At 43.9% G+C, this 17,878-nt stretch overlaps 1 protein-coding gene across 1 annotated transcript in view; it reads left to right on the top strand.

Moving 5' to 3' along the window:
* Positions 1-17,878, top strand: part of SYCP2 (synaptonemal complex protein 2) — a 3,993,018-nt gene that overhangs the window by 1,831,339 nt on the left and 2,143,801 nt on the right. The window lies entirely within an intron of this gene.

The following is a 17,878-nucleotide window of genomic DNA, read 5'->3' as shown; positions in this document are numbered from 1 at the left end:
CGGTTGTTGGAAAACTGAATCCCTTCTTTTCTGTACCAGGGAAGCTGATCACTTCCTATTCAGTCAAGAAAGTTTCCAGTGACCTCTGAGCTAGTTGGTAACAAACCCAATTAAGTTTAGCATAGTCAGTAGAGACCTGGAAGACCGCACTTCTACGTCTATACTGCTGTTTATGTTATTCCAATGCGCAGGGCCTATAGAGAAAATAGGAACTACACTACATGGCGCCCAACGTTTGGTAAGGCGATAAAACTAACGCAAGACGTTATAGTAACTCAGTCGTGCATTTTTTCACACAGACCCCTTTCTACCGTAAATACTCCAATAGACGTCTGGAGTGGGTAAAAGGTTAAAATCCGCCCGAACTTAGTAGGAAGAGATTCCTATGTAAAGCTCTGGTTTATTCAACGTTGAAGGATACAGTGTTCCAAAATATTATGCACCTAATCTTTGTCTCCTTGGAGACCTGCTCTGCAAAAAACCTGCATTTCATAAAATGTCAGACTTAGAAAACGGAACCGCTGCACCCGCAGTAAATGCGACTGAGCAGGGTCCCGACGGTGTTAATGAACCGGGTGCGATAATCATCCCGGTCAACATAAGAAAATCTATAACGTCAAAACTTATAGAGAATGGACTGACCACACTAGGTGGCACAGTCGTCTTCGTGATAGAGGCACATGAATATCGGCAGACAGAGGTATTCTATTCTTGGATAAAATTTCCAGCGGCAAACGCTGCAACACACGAGTTCCACTATTACAAAATAGGGGATCCACCGGAAGAGTACGCTCCTTTCGAGGAGATTGAAATCCCATTAAAAATTCCAAGAGCATCTGCTCTGGTTTAAAGGCGCCCTAAAACATAATGATCATATTACCAGGCTCGGTCCACTAGGTAGGCCAGGAGCAACGTGGCCAGTTCTAGCCAGCTACACACCACATCCGGACATTGCAAAAATGTCGAAAGAGGAGCTGTTAAAACAGCTAAAAACATTAATTAAAATACATAGATAATTAGTCCAATATGTAATGCGGACTGCAATAGTCCAAACAGCTGTTACCTTCCACAGCTGACCCCTCATCAGGAGAGCACCAATAAAATTACACCACAGAACATACAGTCATGTCTTGGTAAAACACCCATAAAACGGGAACAAATTCATTTCTGGTTAGCGCAGAAAATTACTCAAATAGAGGCAATATTTCCAAATACTACCCCTATTGAGAAACACAGAATTCTGACAATCTGCCTTCCAATGGGGGTCGCACCACACGTGGAGGACTGTGACACTTGGGGTACAGTCTTTGCTTCCATTTACACAAAAACACATGGTGTTCCGTCAATGGCGGTAATACCAGAAGTGCTAAAACAGATTCAGAATGAATACGGTCCAGAACCTGCTTTAACTCTTGATATGAAATTACTGAAAGACTTCAAGCAGGTCTCGGCTATATTACTAGCCAATATAAAAGGAAAAGCAGCATCTGTGGCGATCCGCCAGGAGTTGAAGGAAACAGATATAACAGATCAACCAATTGAGCTTGCCAGAATTATAGAAAAATGTTATGAAGAACTAGGTAGAGACAGCTTGGGTGGAAAACCAGTAAAGCCCCAACTGCTCGAAAATCCTGAAAAAATATTTATTAAAAATAATTCAAATACTCCTAAAAAGAGCTGGGATGGAAATAAACAATCCACTCCCAAGGAAAAAGTTTTCCAGTCCAGAGGAAGGTCTCCTCGACGGAGAGAAAGAACTCTGACTTGAGAAAACCAGTCTCCCCAGAGGGAGCCCTCTGAGAAAAGATATAACCTTAGAAATAGGGATAATTTGAAGAAGCCTGATAGATATCAAAGTATTGATACACGTCCCTCTCGATCTTTTTCACAGAAATCGGAAAGAAAAGGACGGTCAGACCCAGGAGAGCACACCAAGTCCAAAGACAAGGAACCTGCTCAAAGTAAAAAATCTCAATTTCCAAGAAAGAAGGTAGCCAGTATTAGAGTAATCGAACATGCCGAGAATACTGAGGACACAGTTGAAAAACGGGGAGTGGGCACAGACAATGCTAGACAGTGCAGCAGAAAACACCATAGCTCGCAAGATCCTGATGAGTCATCTGGAGACAGTGGACACGAATGAATACATTCAAGTAGAAACTGCCGACACCAGAGTTAGCGAGCCCCATAAGATATACGAAATAACACTGCATATAGAGGGTGATAAGACTAGGAAAATAAGGGGTCTATTTTGGGATAAACTCTCAAAAGGCTATGACATTCTGTTAGCTGAAAAAGATTGGCCCCCAGAGTTTGTCAGGGAGTGCCCTCGTGGCGAAGAAATGATTATGCCTGCCTTCTCGAATCACATTCCGATTCACACTAAATATATATATATGCAAGGAAATGGGCAGTAGCCCAGGCACCAGCACTATATAAAAATCATGTAGGATGGGATGAGGACTCTCCTCCTCACAAATCCAGTTAAAAAGTCAACCAGTATCCCATTAAGCAAGAAGCTAAAAAACAAGTCAGGGAGATTTTAGATCAACTTGAATATCAAGGGGTGATTGAAACATGCACCTCTCAAATGAACAATCCTTTGTTTCCTGTCTCCAAACCAGACGATTCATATCGTCTAGTTTTGGACTACACACACCTTAACTCATGTTGCAAAACATTTGCAGTACAAAATTCGCATAGTGCTGCACTAATGAATAACATAGTTCGCAAAAAATATAACACGACATTAGACATATCGAATGGTTTCTTTTGTCAAAATATTGCACCAGAAAGCAGATATTTTACCGCTTTCTCAGTAATGGGGTCTCAGAAAAATTTCTGTAGGGTCCCACAGGGATTCAAGAACAGCCCAGGACTATTCTCAGCCAGAGTAACAGAGTTACTACAAATGTATGATGATGAGGCATTATCTTATGTAGATGACATCTATCTAACAGACGACGACTTGGAGACTCACTTGAAAAGAGTGAACACCATTATACTTGGGTTCGCAGCAGAGGGTTACAAATTCAACTTTAAAAAGTCCCGAATTGCCCATCTGACAGTATTATTTTTAGGATACGAATTATCAAGTGAAGGGAAAAGCCTAGCGGACAACTTCTTAGAGAAGTGCGCTGTATTCCAAGCACCGAAAACGCTGAAGAACTTACAATCGATTCTAGGCTTCCTGAATTTCGGAAGAACTTACATTCTGAACTATGCGGAGAGGGTTAAACCTCTCTACGAACTAATTAAACCTGATTTTAAACCAATCACTTGGACTCAAAAACACACAGAAATGTTGAGATCACTGCAAACAGACATGTTAGCCAAAACAAAATTAGATACACGTGACAACACACGCAATCTTGTAATCCGAGTCATCCCCGGAAGATGCTGATTCACGTACCTGACCTCTAATGAGGGAGAAAAGGTACCAATTGCTTACAAATCACACTTGTACACACAAGCAGAAAAAACATTCAGTCTCACAGAAAATACTGTGAAAGCAGTAGAAACTGCATTAGCAAAAGAACGAGAACTAGCACGTGGCAAAAGGATCAATATCCTCACAGCGGAATCCGCCTTCGAGGCGCTATTCAGCCCAGTAAACCTGCCTACAGTGTCACTGGATCCAAAATGGATACAGTGTGTAAATTCTCTCGGAGCGGAAGATGTGAAATACTATTTCGCCCCGCAATTCAAAAAACTGAATGATTTGACTTATGAAGAAGAATATCCTCTGCCAATCGAACTTCTGCCTCTCCAACAATACTCCTGTATAATCTATACAGATAGATTTGTACAGCATTTCAACGTAGAGAACAAATCCTACGATGCAGCCTGCGCGATTGTTAAAGGTCGCTGGCTGTGCGGTAAATTCAGACCGAAAATAACAAAAACTGAATCAGTTAGAAACTGTTCAGCTCAGAGAGCTGAAATCGGATCTTTAAAGATGGCGCTTGAAAATGCAGAACGTGAATTTCCGACACTAATCGTGTGCGATTCACATTTTTGCGTCAACTCTTACAATAATAAGTTGCAGAGCTGGATTTAAAATGATTACAAAGATAACACAGGGGTCACAATCAAGCATAAAATGCTTTGGAAACAGGTAGCCCTTTTACAGAAAAAACTACAAAAGACTCACGTGATACACACTCTGAGTCATCAACGTGATGGCGTTCGCATTGCAGGGAATTCATTGGCTAATACAGCCATAGCGGAAGCAACTAAACCGGCTTCCGTAGCCACAAAAAAGCGTTCAGAAAAATACATAGACGGGGAAACGATGCTGGCAGTTAAAACGTCCGTAAAAGACGACTGTTTAGCACTACCCGTGAACTATCCACTCAATTATGCATACGTAATCGATGAAAACTCCGTTCCTTTTGCTCGAATTCCTGGAGTGAGGGATAGGGTAATTCCAAACACGAACCGGAGAGGTTTTCTCACAAAGGAAGCACATATAGGGTTGGGTCTGAGACACCAAACAATCAGGGACTCTCTGAAAGAATTACAGTCAGAGTACTGGTGGACGGGAATGAGCGTAGATATTCATGATTTCGCAAAAAATTGTGAAGACTGCAACAGAGATCGCAGTGGAGAACCTGCCAGCGTAGTGTCAGGAACCCTAATAGAAAGCATAAGGCGATCTATTCACATAATCAAAAAAGAGAAATGCGTCCCATTATATATCATTCAAGACTGAAACTCACTTAAAAAATGTGGCCCCAGCACTCGGCTGACGCCAGAACGGTTATAAATGATCTGCGAGTCTTTATCGGCACATACGCAATTGCCATGTTCCATTCTGACCAGGGTCCTCCTTTCAGCTCTCGAGCTTACAAGGAGGCCATGGCCAGCATGGGCGTTGGCTTGCGATACTCTTGTCCATCACACCCCGAAGGGAACAGTGTAGTGGAAAGAAAAAACGGGGACATAAAGCAATCTATAACTGTGAAGGTATTAGGTTCGGGTGATAGGTGGGACAAACATTTAATGCTAAGTCTAAACAACTTGCCAGGAAATTCTCTAAAATGTTTCAGCCCATACGAACTATTGTTCGGTACTAGAATGTACATTCAGGACTTAGATAGTCAGGTATCAGTGGTAAAAGATAAGAATAAAGACTTTGCCATCAAAGATCGTTCGGCTGTTTTACAGGACTTCAATGAAACAAGAAAATCCTTAAGCAACATAAAGTTAAAGCAACAGCCAGCTACCACTGACGAGGCACCACCAGCCCCAGCAAGGCCTGTCTGGATTCCAAAGATTGGGGATCTAGTCAGAGAAAAAATAGCGGTGAAGAAGGAATTTGGGCCTTCTTACAGAAAAGCAGTACCTGTCTTAGCAATCAACGGAACAAGATCAGTAGTACTACCGCTACTTGCTGGTAAAAAGGAGAACAGAGTTGTATCAATCGACCTGGTAAAACCACAAGCATGTGGCCTATAATCAACAGTAGGCCCAGTGGACTCCCGAGAAACAACAGAATACCCAAACTTGCAACAATCCAAGAGGTTTAAACTGAAAGACTAATCACATTTGATAAACCTGCAGTGCACAGAGAGGGACTATGCAATAATGCCATGGAACTCGTGCCACTTGGAACACAGATTGAAACAGTTCGTCATGAAACACCAGTCTACAATGATGTGGCATTAGAATGTGCTACCGAAAGACAAATTGAGAAAACAATTCCAACAATTGACAGAACTGCCTCTGGCTACTTCATCAATTTCGACACCTTTTCTGAAGATCTAAGCAACCCCGAAGTGATGCTAGAAACAAAAACTTTTAAAGAAAATGCAACAGAACTCTTTCATCAACTCGAGGAAATTTTCCTTGTTTCTCCATGGTTAGAGTTCTGGTTTGGTCTAGGTGTATTTTTCCTCCTGCTTTGGCTCATCATGGTACTTTGTTTGGGAAAATTCATTGAGGGAAAATACAGTTCAATGGACACAGCAAGTCAGAACATCAACTTAGTCCTTAAACCACACAGATCATCCCACGTGAAGAAAAGAGAACTGTCAACAGTAAATATCACAGCCATTCCAATACCCGGCGGGGTAGTATGGGACAAAACTGACTATGAAATATATGGTCCGGTCGAAATGCTGAAATATCCTCACCAGTTCAAGGTTTCCTTAAGTGACTTTGTAAAACCAAGTACATTTTCTGATGATTGGGATTTTGAAAGTATTAATAATATGATGTCTGATTTAGTGTTGTCAGCAAGATTTACAGAACATGATTATTTACAAGGTTCATCTAGTTATGAACAGATGTACTACTTCTCACATTACGGAGATCATTACGTACATAAATCTGCACAACCTATAAATGTTTTTAAATATAACCAATGGGAACATTGTGCTACTCTACCTAAAAGCAGTTCTAAAACATTCTATGAGAAATTCCAGTACTTCTCTGAGTTTAACACCAGTGATGCAGAAACGTATTATTATAAACTGTTGGATAAAACAGGGTTAAAAACAATGCTGACAAATACTAAATTGATATATTCAGAAGCATTTTATGAAAAAATTATGACATTTGTTTTTGATTTTTGGAAAAATAATATTGAAACAAAAACAATCTGAGGTACAAAAGATTGGCAGGTACAAGGCCTAGAAGCATTATTTCGAGCCTGCATGATCCCAGAACAAATAATGTTCTTAAATGACACAATTCACCAAACAACCTGTCTTGGCCTAGCTAAGATTAAAGACCTTAACAAACCGTCTATTCCGAAGCCAATACCTGATAATGCAACAACAGATATTGAAATAGACGTATCTAAAATTTTACATCTAAACAGAACACATCCTGATTGGAAAAAGTGGTTAATCTGGCCTACTGACACGAATAACTGTCAAGATAGATTCCTGAAAAAAACACAGGGGTTAGCAATGACCAGACCAGACCCTAGATACTCCCAGAGGCAACATCCAGGGATAGTAACAACATACAGTGTAGGGAAGCTGTGCTTTGAATGGCTAGAATCATCCACACTGGCAGAAATTAAGCAACACTTATCTTTACTTAAAGATGGTGCTGATTTGCGCGATTTCATTCTGGGACCACGCAAACAGCGTCAAAAGCGTTTCATAGCGACCAGTATATATGCGGCTTACAACGAGGCTTGGAAGTCACACAAATTGAAACAGATGAAAAAATACGAGAAATTGATCGTATTAATTTGGAAAAATCACTTTCTGTTGTGCACAATGGGTTAATGACTCTGTCCTCCAGAATATATTCACTGGACAGTATTGTATCATCTGCCATAGATATAATAGACAAAGACTTGCTAATGTTACAGCATGGCCAGTCACAATTGCGTTCTATTGTACAGTTAGGCTGGACGCTGCAAAATCTTCGTTCAGGCTATGTGCCATGGTGTTTAATCAACACAACGTCATTGTTTTCCATCTTTAACCTTACTGATAAAACAAATCAGCTTGGCACAGAAAGGAGCAGACTATACAATCCTGAGCATCGAAAAACTTGAGAGATGACCGTTGACAATGTCAGAAAGTCCTGTCATTGAATGGATAATACACGGGATTATCACAATTCCGATAACAACTTTCCGATTTAAAAATTGCCTTGAATACATACCGACTGGCCAGTATGAACGTTTGGGTAAAGGGAACATTAAGTCAGCATGGAAATTACCATACACACACACATGCTATAGTGACAGCAACAAAAATGTATTTCTTAGTGGTGAAAACTGTAAACATTCACTAAGCTGTATACTTTTGTGCCAAGGTATTAATTTACACGGAGCCTGTGAAGGAAATTCAAACAACCTTTCATGCCACCAACATGTCACACCTGCAACACAGATAGAGCCTTTCTTTAAGCAACTCTCGAACGGGAGTTACATTCTAATAACGGATCACAGCTGTTGTGGCCTTTTGCCAGGGAAAGCATATCTCGTAAGCGTAACTTCCATGGTCAAATGCTGTATGCAAGCATTGTTTCCAAACGGCCCTGGAGACACGGAGACTCCCATATGGCCTCGTTTGAATGGCTCTTCTATACGAATTGATATTTTAAGCAGAATGAAGTCTGTGCTTTTGCAGACAACAGTGCCCATCACGTCATCGAAAGAGACGTATGATCTCCTAGTTGCAAGGACAACATCAGAGATTCATGACCTTTTATCAACAAATTGCCCCGTGCATTTCACAGAAATGCTTAGCCAAATTATTAACATGTCGAGTGCCATAGGCATCCCAGGCGTATTTAAGACCATTTTTTCGGGACTGTTAACATCATTCAAAGCAATTCTGGGAATCATTCCCAATTTTGTCCATTCAGTCTTTGGCGGCATACCCCTGATTTTGGGACTTGTAGCAGGCATTTTATTTTTGACCCTCCTGCTCCGATATGGCAAGCCAAAACTCAGACATGACTCCGACAAGGATGGAAGAAACGATCCTAGCGATACGCTACCGGGACCGAATAACTTGAGTCCTTGGATTGGCCAGGCTGAGAGATCTGAACTTGACCTGGTTTCTTTCATTCAGACCTATATGGCAGACCTGCATCTTACCTGTGCTTCGATGTATGCTATGCGGAGATGAGTGTGTGTTGGACATCTGTCTTGCACTTCCATCAGCAGTACCAATGGATATCGATACTTTGCTAAGTCCTATAACGGCTCACGCATTGTGTTGTCCCCAGCGGCTACCAATCCTGATGACGGCATTCGTTGAGACTCCTGTGCTACGACTAGGTGGTAACAGTGGAGCGAGAAATAAAAGCGACATCACCCAGGTACGACCCTCTGTGAGCATTGCTGATCCAGACTTTGATGATAGCAATCATTCTCACACCTGCCAAGTTACAGCACTATCGAACTTGGTCGAACTGTCACCTGATTTTGTAGACCAATTTTTTGAGAGCCTGTCTGATATGATGTTCTCCCCTGAACAGAAACAATAACTTTTGAAAAGCATTCCAACACACAGCGTTCCCATGAACTCTGAATTCGGCCTTCAGTTTTGATCAACAAAAACTACTGAAAAGCGTTGGAACTTTATTCCCCCGTTCACCAAGAATTTTTTTTTTTTTAATTGAACACTTTTTTTTCAAAATATTTACCTTTTTCCTGGCACGAAATTCTTTGCTTAAAGTAGACCTATTCATAAAGAACAGAACTTCTATTTTTAGGTAAATTTTTAGGTTATGCATAGAAATCAGTCAAAATTATAGCATATGTAATCAATGAACGATTTTGCGAAAAAATTACACATGAAATATCTCTTTATACAGAAAAGAAGGGCGAGGTAATTTCATCACATATAAATGCATTTGCTGTAACATGTGCTAGAGGCTGATGTAAAGTTATTATGTCTCTAGATTTACCTAAAAATAGAAGTTCTGTTCTTTATGAATAGTTCTACTTTAAGCAAAGGTTTTCGTGCCAGAAAAAAGGTAAATATTTTGAAAAATTGTTCAAATACAAAAAAAAAAATTGTTCATGGTGAACGGGGGAATAGACTTCCAACGCTTTTCAATAGTTTTTGTTGATCAAAACTGAAGGCCGTATTCATAGTTCATGGGAACGCTGTGTGTCGGAATGCTTTTCAAAAATTATTGTTTCTTTTCAGGGGAGAACATCATATCAGACAGGCTCTCAAAGAATTGGTCTACAAAATCAGGTGACAGTTCGACCAAGTTCGATAATGCTGTAACTTGACAGATGTGAGAATGATTGCTATCATCGGTGTCTGGATAAGCAATGCTCACAGAAGGTCGTACCTGGGTGATGTTGCTTTTATTTCTCGCTCCACTGTCACCACCTAGTCGTAGCACAGGAGTCTCAACGAATGCCGTCATCAGGATTGGTAGCCACTGGGGACAACACAATGCGTGAGCCGTTACAGGACTTAGCAAAGTATTGATATCCATTGGTACTGCTGATGGAAGTGCAAGACAGGTGTCCAACACGCATTCATCTCCGCATAGCATACATCGAAGCACAGGTAAGATGCAGGTCTGCCATATAGGTCTGAATAAAAGAAACCAGGTCATGTTCAGATCTCTCAGCCTGGCCAATCCAAGGACTCTAGTTATTCGGTCCCGGTAGCGTATTGCTAGGATCGTTTCTTCCTGTAGCGATTATCCATAGCTGGAGAGCTAGTATAAGGAAATACTGCTGCAGCACTACATCTCCCAGAAAGCCCTGGGACCTGGCGAAACGGTCCACGCCCTCTGGGACTGTATAAAAACACTCTTGTCCCATCACCGGATACTTGTCAATCCTTCCGGTTATACGATCGTGTTTGGAACTAGCTTTCCGAGAGCTGAGGATACGCGGACGCTTGCCTTCCCGCTGAGGACGCCGAGAGCTGAGGGTGGGCGGACGCTTGCCTTCACGCTGAGGACGCCGAGAGCTGAGGGTGCGCGGACGCTTGCCTTCCCGCTGAGGACGGCGAGAGCGGAGGGTGCGCGGACGCTTGCCTTCCAGCTAAGGACGCCAAGATACTTTGTTCATTTCTCGTAAGTAGAATTCAGATACATACAATTAGCACGGCCGTGCTATCAGAGTGTAGTTTTCTACTTTTCCTTCGGATCATCCCTGAGGATAGTTGTACTATTTAGATACTGAACACATCTTTCCCCCGGTAGTGAATCAAACTACTTGGTGATATTTACGTAAACGTATTTCTTCCTGTGGATCTAGCTGTGAGTTAACAGCCCACCTTCCGCTTGAACTTGAGTCTTCATTGTTTCCCAGACTTCAGGCTGTTACAAGCGGTGGTTATCCGTAAGTGAATACTTGGTTATATGTATATATGTGACAACTATGGTATTTGCCCAATTATAGTGCTAAACAAGTGTTCTTGTGTTTCCAGAAATTGTTGTGCCTTGAAGTCATCCGAAGTCTTAGACCAGACCTTGAGGGGTGTCTTCACAACAACCTTCCCCGATCAACTATCCTTCTCCTTACCTGGAGGACTACCTGTCTCCGGTGTGTATGTCACACGGGGAGGGTCAGTGCTATCGGGTATAGGGAAGACTATCCTCTCGCCGTGGTCCCCGCTGGCTATACACCTCAGGTTAGTGGCTTGTGTATTCTTCACTTGGATTACTTGTCCGCTGCTAACCGTGACAGATTGACAAGCCCAAGGAAGAAGACTAGCCTGGGCCATGGATACGAGTGCGACTTTGGCCTCGTTGCTTGAGGGTTTTAGCTTACTGCAGCAAGAAGTGCATGCTTCCCGAGTTGAGAACCAAGAGCTCAGAAAGGATATGAACACTATGCGTAGAGAAGTCGCTGGCATGTCACGAAAGAATCCCGGGGCAGGGTCTTATATTAGAGAAGCCACGCTTCCCCCTCCAGTACAAACCATATCGCAGCCTACGACCCCTATGGCAGCCGGGGGTGGGTTCTTTTCTCCTTCCGCCATACCTTCGTCCTCCACGGACCATTCTCCGACGGTACACGTCATTCAGAACACTGGGATTCCTTTGGCTCCCCCTGAGAGGTTCTACGGAGATCCCAAGAAATTCGAGACATTCCTAAACCAGTGCCGCCTCCACTTTTTGTGTAAACCTTCTGTGTTTCAGGATGATGCGGCCAAAACCGCATTCATGATGTCGTATATGGGTGGAAATGCTGTAAGCTGGACTATCCCTTTAATGGAAAAGAACGATCCCGTTTTGCACCAGTTCCCCGATTTCTGTTCTGCCTTAAGGAAACTATTTGATCGAAAGACCCACATGTTATCCTTGGATAAAGAGCTCTTGACACTGCGACAGGGGTCACAGGATTTATTGTCGTACATCACCTCTTTTAACCGGCTCTTAGCCGAAACTGATTGGCCACAAGAAAAAAGGACCTCGCTGTTCTATCAAGGCCTGAGGAGTGAATTAAAGGACGTCTTGTCCCAGGTAGTCCAACTGCCTGCGACTTGTGAAGAACTGATCGACCTAACGGTACAATTGGATCATAGGCTGTTGGAGAGAAGAGGAGATCGGAGCAGGGGTGATGGACGTGGATGGTATTCTAAATTCAAACTCCCACAGGAAGACAGTGCCAATAGGTCTGATGGTACTGAGCCCATGCAGATCGGGGGTATTCGAGGTCCTCTGACTTTTGAGGAACGAGAGCGACGGCGGAAAATGAAACTATGCCTGTATTGTGGCAAAGGGGGACACTTCATAAGAGAGTGCAGAGCAAGAGTCCCACAATCAGAGAGGAATTCCGCCCCACGAAAATCGGCTGCTCTTGGAACAAGAGAGACGTCGGAAAACTAGAATGTCCAAACCAGGTTGAGATCTCTGGGATGGACCGGCAACCAACAATGATCTCCACATTACTTGCCAATACGATGATGCCTGCTGTTGCTCATATGAACTTGCCAGTGTCCCTGTGGACAACGAGGGATCACGTCACGCAGATGGATGCGCTGTTAGATTCAGGAGCCACGGGAAATTACATGGACATTGACTACGCAGACTCCCTTGGGATATCGTGGGAACAGAAGGAGGAACCAGAACATGTGAAGGCTGTGGATGGGTCCACCTTGTCATCTGGGCCTGTTATCAAACACACAATCCCTTTGCGAATGCAGCATGGAGAACACACGGAGTATATCCAGTTTGATTTGATTGCTGCTCCTCAGTTTCGCCTGATATTAGGCATGCCATGGCTCACGCTACACGATCCCGTGGTGAGTTGGTCTGCTCGCACAGTAGCATTAACCTCCTCCTATTGTATGGAACATTGTCACAACCCTTTTTCTTTGTCAGCTGGAGAAGAAGAGTGTCCTAGTATTCACCACCTGGCTGTAGGATGTGCAGAGAAACACCTATGCAGTACTTCCAGTCTACCAGAGATTTATAATGATTTCCGTTCCCTGTTCAACAAACAGAAGGCTACCGGTTTGCCCCCACACAGGGTCTACGATTGCTGCATCGAACTCCTCCCGGGTGCGGCTATTCCGTGTAGTCGAGTGTATGCCCTGACAGAACATGAAAACACATATCTACAGAACTACATTGAGGAGAATCTAGCTACTGGATTCATCAGCCATTCCACGTCGCCTGCTTCTTCGCCCCTATTTTTCATCCCGAAGAAGGACTGTGCAGAGTTGAGACCCTGCATCGACTACAGGGCCTTGAATAACATCACAGTGAAGAATAGATACCCCCTTCCACTGATTCCAGTCATGATGGACCAGATAAAGGGCGCTCGTTACTTCACCAAGTTAGATCTCAGAGGGGCTTATCATCTGGTCCGAGTAAAGAAGGGCGACGAGTGGAAGACCGCGTTCCGAACAAAGTTCGGCTTATTCGAGTACAACGTCATGCCCTTTGGCTTATGCAACGCCCCTGCGGCATTCCAATTTTTTATGGGCAAAGTGCTCAGGGGCCTTCTGGATACCATATGTATGGTGTACATCGACGACATCCTTGTGTACTCCAGTACTCTCCAGGAACACGAACAACATGTCAAGGAAGTTCTAAGTCGTCTGCAACAACACCAGCTGTTCGCCAAACTGGAAAAGTGCCTCTTCCACGCAACAGAAGTCTCCTTCCTGGGGTACGTGATCAACGCCAATGGCTTTCAGATGGAAAGTGGGAAGGTTGAGGCCACCACGAATTGGAAAACCCCACAAGACGTGAAATCGGTGCAGAGTTTCCTCGGCTTTGCGAACTACTATAGACGTTTTATTAAGGACTTCTCTAAAATCATCCACCCGATTTCCAATCTGTTAAGGAAAAATGTTCCCTTCAAGTGGGGTGAGGAAGCGGAACAGTCTTTCCGTATTCTTAAAGGCAGCTTCACCCAGGCCCCCATATTGCGGCATCCCGATGCCCAACTTCCATTCATTTTTGAAACCGAAGCATCACAGTATGCCTTGGGAGGGGTGCTCTCGCAACGCCACCCTGAAACAGGACAAATCCACCCGGTGGCCTTCTACTCAAAGAAACTCAGTCCCAGTGAAGTCAATTATTCTATTACTGACAAAGAGCTGCTTGCCATCAAGAGGGGTTGTGAGGAATGGAGACATTACCTGCTAGGAGCTCGACATACCATCGAAATCTATACGGACCATCGGAACTTGTTATTCTTAAAAACAGCAAAGGCTCTCACTCCTAGGCAATTGAGATGGACTCTCTTTTTCTCTGATTACGATTTTGTTATCAAGTATCGTCCCGGCCCTCAAAATGGAAAAGCCGATGCCCTCTCCAGGAATCAAGACACTCAAGAGACCCAGTCAGAAGTCCCCGTGGAACCATCATCCATCCTGCCTGAAAAGTCCTTTCCAGAAAACACCATTGCTTTGCTCACCTCCACAGACTTTATCGAGGATATAAGAGTGGCTTTAACGGATGTCGATGTCCAAACGTGGCTTCAAGAAGAACCCCAATGGCGGTCACAAACAGACGAACTCCTATACTATCGCCAGGCCTTGTTTGTGCCAGACCCTGGGTTGCAAATGCAGGTGCTCAATTGGGCACATAACTCTGTGTTAGGTGGACATTGGGGGGTGTACAAGACTATCGCTACCATAGAGCGATCATTCTGGTGGCCTTCCTTACGAAAGGATGTCAAGAAATACGTAAGGAACTGTTCAGTGTGTACCCAAGGTAAAGCAAAACACACCCGACCTACAGGTCTGCTACGTCCAATTCCGGTACCCCCTAAACCGTGGCATACGGTCTCAATGGACTTCATCGTGGAAATGCCTTTATGTCAAGGAAAAACAACCGTACTGGTGATTGTGGATCACTTGACCAAAATTGGTCATTTTGTACCTTTGGAGGGTCTACCCACATCTGCGGAACTAGCCATGGTAATATTGCAGCATCTCATCAGGGCACATGGCATTCCGAGAGTCTTTATTACCGACAGAGGGGCTCAATTCACATCCCGTTTTTGGAAAGCCCTTTGTGAATCTTTGGCTATAGATGTCAGGCTCTCTTCCAGTTACCACCCGCAGACAGATGGCAAGACGGAGAGGCTCAACCAAACTATTGAGCAATATCTGCGTTGCTTCACTTTGCAAAACTCGACGGATTGGGTCACCCTCTTATGGCTAGCGGTATTCACGTACAATAACTCTGACCATTCCACCCTGGGTTGTTCCCCTTTCTTTTGCCTTCTTGGATATCATCCAAACATACTTCCATTCAATTGGCCAGTATCAACCAACCTGCCCCGTATTCAAGAACATCATGCGCATTTACAGGCTGTACGGATAGATGCGAAACGCCACCTGGCGGAAGCTCAGGCCTCGCAGAAACGCTACGCCGACAAGAAACGCACTCTAGAACCGGTCTACCAGGTGGGGGACAAGGTATGGCTTTCTACTAAAAACATTCATCTCCGGGGTATTAACAAACTCAAACCTAGATACATTGGTCCCTATAGTGTTGAGGAGGTCATCAACCCTGTGGCATTGAAATTGTCTATTCCCCAGAACTGGAGGATCAATCCTGTTTTTCACGTCTCCCTGCTCCTGCCTTGTCCCTTGGACACTAGATTACCCGTTCATCCTGCCCCGGTGTTGGTAGAGGGATTGGAGGAATACGAGGTAGAAGAGTTGTTGGATTCACGGATCCATCGGGGCAGAGTGCAGTATTTGGTTGGTTGGAAGGGATTTGGGGTTGAGGAGAGAACATGGGAACCAGAGCAGAATCTCCACTGCCCCGAATTGGTAACGCAGTTTCATCTGCAGAATCCAGGGAAGCCGGGTCGACCGCCGGGTCGGCGATCCTCGAGAGGGGGTTCTGTAGCGATTACCCATAGCTGGAGAGCTAGTATAAGGAAATACCGCTGCAGCACTACATCTCCCAGAAAGCCCTGGGACCTGGCGAAACGGTCCACGCCCTCTGGGACTGTATAAAAACACTCTTGTCCCATCACCGGATGCTTGTCAATCCTTCCGGTTATACGATCGTGTTTGGAACTAGCTTTCCGAGAGCTGAGGATACGCGGACGCTTGCCTTCCCGCTGAGGACGCCGGGAGCTGAGGGTGCACGGACGCTTGCCTTCCCGCTAAAGGACGCAGAGAGCTGAGGGTGCGCGGACGCTTGCCTTCCCGCTAAGGACGCCGAGATACTTTGTTCACGGCCGTGCTATCAGAGTGTAGTTTTCTACTTTTCTTTCGGATCATCCCTGAGGATAGTTGTACTATTTAGATACTGAACACATCTTCCCCCCGGTAGTGAATCAAACTACTTGGTGATATTTACGTAAACTTATTTCTTCCTGTGGATCTAGCTGTGAGTTAACAGCAACCTTCCGCTTGAACTTGAGTCTTCATTGTTTCCCAGACTTCAGGCTGTTACAAGCGGTGGTTATCCGTAAGTGAATACTTGGTTATATGTATATATGTGACAACTATGGTATTTGCCCAATTATAGTGCTAAACAAGTGTTCTTGTGTTTCCAGAAATTGTTGTGCCTTGAAGTCATCCGAAGTCTTAGACCAGACCTTGAGGGGTGTCTTCACAACAACCTTCCCCGATCAACTATCCTTCCCCTTACCTGGAGGACTACCTGTCTCCGGTGTGTATGTCACACAGGGAGGGTCAGTGCTATCGGGTATAGGGAAGACTATCATCTCGCCGTGGTCCCCGCTGGCTAGACACCTCAGGTTAGTGGCTTGTGTATTCTTCACTTGGATTACTTGTCCGCTGCTAACCATGACACTTCCATCCCTGCCGGAGTCATGTCTGTATTTTAGCTTGCCATATCGGAGCAGGAGTGTCAAAAATAAAATGCCTGCTACAAGTCCCAAAATCAGGGGTATGCCGCCAAAGACTGAATGGACAAAATTAGGAATGATTCCTATAATTGCTTTGAATGCTGTTAACAGTCCCGAAAAAATGGTCTTAAATACGCCTGGGATGCCTATGGCATTTGACATATTTAGAATTTCGCTAAGCATTTCTGTGAAATGCACGGGGCAATTTTTTGATAAAAGGTCATGAATCTCCGATGCTGTCCTTGCAACTTGGAGATCATAAGTCTCTTTTGATGACGTGATGGGCACTGTTGTCTGCAAAAGCACAGACTTCATTCTGCTTAAAGCATCAATTCGTATAGAAGAGACATTCAAACGAGGCCATATGGGAGTCTCGGAGTCTCCAGGGCCGTTTGGAAACAATGCTTGCATACAGCATTTGACCATGGAAGTTACTTGTACGAGATATGCTTTCCCTGGCAAAAGGTCACAACAGCTGTGATCCGTTATTAGAATGTAACTCCCGTTCGAGAGTTGCTTAAAGAAAGGCTCTATCTGCGTTGCAGGTGTGACATGTTGGTGGCATGAAAGGTTGTTTGAATTTCCTTCACAGGCCCTGTGTAAATTAATACCTTGACACAAAAGTATACAGCTTAGTGAATGTTTGCAGTTTTCACCACTAAGAAATACATTTTGTTGCTGTCACTATAGCATGTGTGTGTGTATGGTAATTTCCATGCTGACTTAATGTACCCTTTACCCAAACGTTCATACTGGCCAAATCGGAAAGTTGTTATCGGAATTGTGATAATCCCGTGTATTATCCATTCAATGACAGGACTTTCTGACATTGTCAATGGTAATCTCTCAAGTTTTTCGATGCTCAGGATTGTATAGTCTGCTCCTTTCTGAGCCAAGCTGATTTGTTTATCAGTAAGGTTAAAGATGGAAAACAATGACGTTGTGTTGATTAAACGCCATGGCACATAGCCTGAACGAAGATTTTGCAGCGTCCAGCCTAACTGTACAATAGAACGCAATTCTGACTGGCCATGCTGTAACATTAGCAAGTCTTTATCTATTATATCTATGGCAGATGATACAATACTGTCCAGTGAATATATTCTGGAGGAAAGAGTCATTAACCCATTG

This window comes from Lissotriton vulgaris, chromosome 7, assembly GCF_964263255.1.
Source record: "Lissotriton vulgaris chromosome 7, aLisVul1.2, whole genome shotgun sequence".
Lineage (NCBI taxonomy): Eukaryota > Metazoa > Chordata > Amphibia > Caudata > Salamandridae > Lissotriton > Lissotriton vulgaris.
Note: the sequence above shows the minus strand (reverse complement) of the source record. Positions and strands in the feature narration are given on the sequence as shown.